This window comes from Wasmannia auropunctata, unplaced genomic scaffold, assembly GCF_000956235.1.
Source record: "Wasmannia auropunctata unplaced genomic scaffold, wasmannia.A_1.0 LD269139.1, whole genome shotgun sequence".
NCBI classification, from domain to species: domain Eukaryota; kingdom Metazoa; phylum Arthropoda; class Insecta; order Hymenoptera; family Formicidae; genus Wasmannia; species Wasmannia auropunctata.
Window position 1 is genome coordinate 22,906 of NW_012093751.1, and position 4,686 is coordinate 27,591.

At 27.7% G+C, this 4,686-nt stretch overlaps 1 long non-coding RNA gene across 1 annotated transcript; it reads left to right on the forward strand.

The window, feature by feature from the left end:
- The first annotated feature begins 788 nt into the window (after window positions 1-788).
- On the forward strand, window positions 789-2,115 carry LOC105462167. The gene is made up of 3 exons (XR_976020.1): window positions 789-874; window positions 1,326-1,468; window positions 2,008-2,115. It is a non-coding gene; the product is annotated as an uncharacterized LOC105462167 (long non-coding RNA).
- Window positions 2,116-4,686: the final 2,571 nt, after the last annotated feature.

The following is a 4,686-nucleotide window of genomic DNA, read 5'->3' on the forward strand; positions in this document are numbered from 1 at the left end:
AAAGGATCAAATCATTTATGGGCAGAGCCTGCATTTGCGTTTTCGTATAGAATAACCCATAAATATAATTATTCTGATGTTATATTTTTTACATTATTACATCTTGTACAGATTATATTATAATTGTTTTACATACATTTTTGTATTCCCGTTTGTTTATTAGGAATTCATTTATTATATTGGAGTGTGTTTATTCTATCTTTTATTAGGAATTTCTTGATTTCAATGAAATATATGAAGTAGATTCCTTATCATCGACGACCATTATACTTGGTAGAACACTATGTGCAGATAATATAATACAATTACTCAATTTGTTTGCATTGCAGTATTTTTTTTTATCTGCGGATCTAATCCATAACAATTTAACACTGTATGTCGTACATATTTAATTTAGTACAATTTTGCTAATTGTAACACTGCCACCTTTTTCATATCATTTATTTAATTTAAAAATAAAAACAAAATAATATTTTTGTAAAGAATTTCGCACTATTTTCATAGAAAAATAATCCCAGTCAAATTGCTCCGTTTTTACATATTGTAGTTTTTGAAATTTTGCAGTTAATATTCTATTATTTTTGAGCTGTATATCTCTTCATCTGTTGATTTTAGATGAATGTGGCAATAAAGTTTTGTTCAGAATTTCAGAAATCTCAATTTCAACATATCTCAAAACAGAGAAATTTTACCGTGTTTATTTTTCATAAGAATCGTGCGGGGTCCTTTATATTTTGTGTTTTGATGTACAACAAATCGAAATTGTTTTTAATAAGCCATTCATTGCAGACAGCATTACCGGAAATATTTTCACAAATTCCAGGCGAAACTTCCGTATATACAATATTAAATCTTTGGCAAAATTTTGATGCAGGTGAGTATTTTTTTCCTCTGATGTATAAAAAATATAAATTATTATCAAACATATTAAAGTAGAGACCGTATCGAACCAACACGGATGTTGGTGCGTAATAATTTTTTCTTTCTTTTTTATTTTTTAAATTATACATTAACATCCGTGTTGGTTTGCATACGGTCTCTACTTTAATATGTTTGATATATTCTCGTGAGCCTATTTCTCTAGATTATTATAAATTATTATGTCATAAATAAAAAAATGTTCGTTAAATGTTATTTATTAATATTATAAATTTTTATTTTTATTTCTTTTTTATTACTTTTATTAATGATATAACTGTCGCAATAGAAATTCTTTAAGAATAATAAATACTTTACGTTTCTCAAAATAAAAATAAAAATTTTTTAATGTAAATATTTTTTTATTTTAATTTTGTATTTATGTACATAAATATTGATTGCTGCAGGAAAATTGCAAGCCTATCATTAAGGACATTTTGGTAATTATAAACAATATGGACAAATAACACCGATAACGTATGACCTTAAAAAAGTTACTGCACCCTTAGCTTTATTTTACGGCGCTAATGATTTGCTTGCTATAAAAACGGTAAGATTACTTTTGATTATTACACAAAAACAATTCTCGATTAAAAAATTTATATTAAAAAAAGAAATAAAATTTTATAAATTATATGTATACTAATATATGTTTATAAAACATTTATAGTAAGAACTTTATTTATATTTCAACTACAATTGACTTTTTTTAGATAAAAATTTAAAAATATTTTGTATTGTATAATTAACTATTTATTATTTATATAATTGTGTTTATATTTTGTTTATACAATATAGTACATAAATAATTTAAGATTACCTTAAGTTTTTAAAAGCTTGATTTTTAAAGCTGCATGATTTTTATTTCTTAATATGTATGTATTACGTGAAATATCTCCTCTTTCTGTCATATTCCCTCCTACTCCATTTTTCCTTCCTCATTCCTTTCTTCACTTCTATATCGTCTCTCTTACTTGCCCTTCTATCCATATTATTAATATATAAAAGTAGTTTACAAGAAATAGTTACTTATATTTCTGTTATTGTTATTATTAATAATTTTATTGTTTTCTATATTTTTATTTCCAGAATGTCCTCGAGTCACCCAAGGTGTTGCCGAATATTATTGTGCTGGAAGAAGTTCCAGATAAATTATTAAATAAAATTCATCTCTCTCTTTCTCTCTCTCTCTCTCTCTCTCTCTCTTTCTCTCCCTTCCCTTCTTTTCCCCTTCTTATTTCTCATTTGCCTTTTCTCTTTCTCTCTCTCCTTCCCTCTCTTGATAGAAAAATTAATGTTAACTTATTAGTCAGAAAATGCTACAAATCCTTTTTCAGTTAATATCACCAAAAAGTATTATTGCTTATCATGGTAACAATGTTTCTACGAGTTTTTTTTCTAAAATTGGCAGTATGTCAAATAAATCCCACTAATATACATATACTACTAAAGTACTTATAATATTTCGAAGTACTTATAAGTACTTATAAATATACTTCGAAATATAGATGTACAGTAACTTTCAATATTATTAATTTTATTGTGAAACCTTGTATATAATTATTATAAACAAATGTTTTTTCCCAATTCTTATTTGATGCTAATTAATTATTAATATATGCATTGATTGAAAATTCTAAAATAATAATTTTCTTTTTCATTAGTAAAAACGTTACTATATGCACTCAGGATTAATTAAAATGTATAATTTGTTCCGTTATAATTTATAACACTCACGCATGTAAAGAATTGAGTATGTTAAAACTCATTAAATATACTATTATTCCCTTGTGTAAGAAGAGTGACCTAGACCGCGTTAATCGTTCGATCGTAAAAACGAGCAGTGGAGGATCGTTTGTCTAGCAACGTTTTGTTTATCATGTGTCGCTACGAACTGACAGCGCAAGAAAACATCTCTTGTATTTCAGTTAATAAAGTTCTCATTTCAATGATATCTCTGATGAGTGTTCATTTCGCGAGTGCGGGAGTATGCGAGACTATCGAGTACACACTGCGAGTGCAATACCTTCGATCCGCACCGTGGACGTAACATTTAATATATTCCGAAATAATACTGAATTTCATTAAAACATCTGCATTCGTTTTTAATTTGCACTTGTATCCTTTGCATTATTCATTAAGTTTCAAACATATATAAACCTTTAACTTTTAAATGGCTTTTTTTCAACTAGAAGTCATATTATTTATGAATTTTAGATATTTAAAGGATCCGTGACATTCCAGATCCTGTATATTATGTTAAACAAGAAATCACATTCTCATAATTTACTAATCATCTTTCAACGCATAAACGTGCAATTAATTTTATTTTGAAGGATACAATGCGTAAAAAGCACTCTGCATATGACTATTTCAGCAATCAATACAAAATCCTGATTTTTATCGTTTTCCCCGAAATCGAGGATAAATAATTGTTATTTAAATTTCTCTATTTCTAGAAGAACCCACAAATATTCAATAATTTAGTTCGGTTGGAAATCTAGATCAAAAATAGTCTTTTTAAAAATCCTCTTTTGTTTAAATTAAAATTTCAACTGTACATATAATTTGTTTTTCTTAATTTTATTTTTTACTCTGTATCACTCTATATTAAACAACAAAGAGTTTATTATAACAATTTTAATCCAAGCTGCTATGTAAAAAATTAATTCAATTCCTGGCTGAGAGCTGTGTGTGAGCTGACATTTTTTTGCAAGTGTGGTGGGACATTGTAACAATTATAAAACTTTGCGCAACAATTATCGCACTGATTCCCATTAGCCTACGATATCTCATTATGGACCATTTCTGGGAATCCTTTAATCGATTTAAATTTAAAAAATTATTCAATCTATGTTAACAATAAAACATTACTCAATAAATTATTTATTGTTTATGTATATCTACTTGTTACACATTTACAATAATAATAAACAAGAAAATGGGATATCCGATAACAGTAATATAGAAATTTATTTATTTGATCTAAACAGTCCATGATTTTTGAACCATGATTGATTAGTCAATCAATATCAAACGATAATTAGCTATTTATGAGACTTGTTTTTTCCTTGATAAAAATTGATAAACTGACTATTTATGAGCATTAGACTTGTTTTCCTTGATAAAAATTAATTCTGACGTTCAATGAAATATCATAGTCAAATAGGTCACGCGACCTTGAGGATTCGTACATTAAAACGGGTTACCATTGTAAAGTTTGGAATATATTTGAACGTAGCGCACCTAATCTTCACAGTTTTAACTTTCCCGCCGTGTGTAAACATCAACATTTTTAGACTTCAAAAATAAAATCAGAATACATGATTCCCGTTAAAAATCAAATAACTTATTGCTATGGGTGTATCTTTCGAATCTTTAACTGCTAATTTAAGGTATTCCCATTGGACAAATCGGTGAGTACAATTCATGTAAAACATGTATGAAAAATAACGGGCATAATAAAAAGCGAAATAAGTTACGAAGTTATATAAAGTTCTCATTCTCTATTTTCAAAATTTTCACCATAAAGTGACATCTACAATGAGACATGCGTGCAGCGTTCGTGTACGTCCGTGATAAGCCAAGTGATATTTCAGCGCCATAGCGCCTTTGACTATATATAAGTATGGACTGATAGTAATTAACTTCATACGTGTCGCCAAGCTGGAAGATGTAAACTCCACCCCAGTCAGTAATTTTCTGCGGGGAGGAGGAAGGCTCCTGTGAAATCAGCATGTTTACGATGTGTAAAGGAAAGGTGCTGAG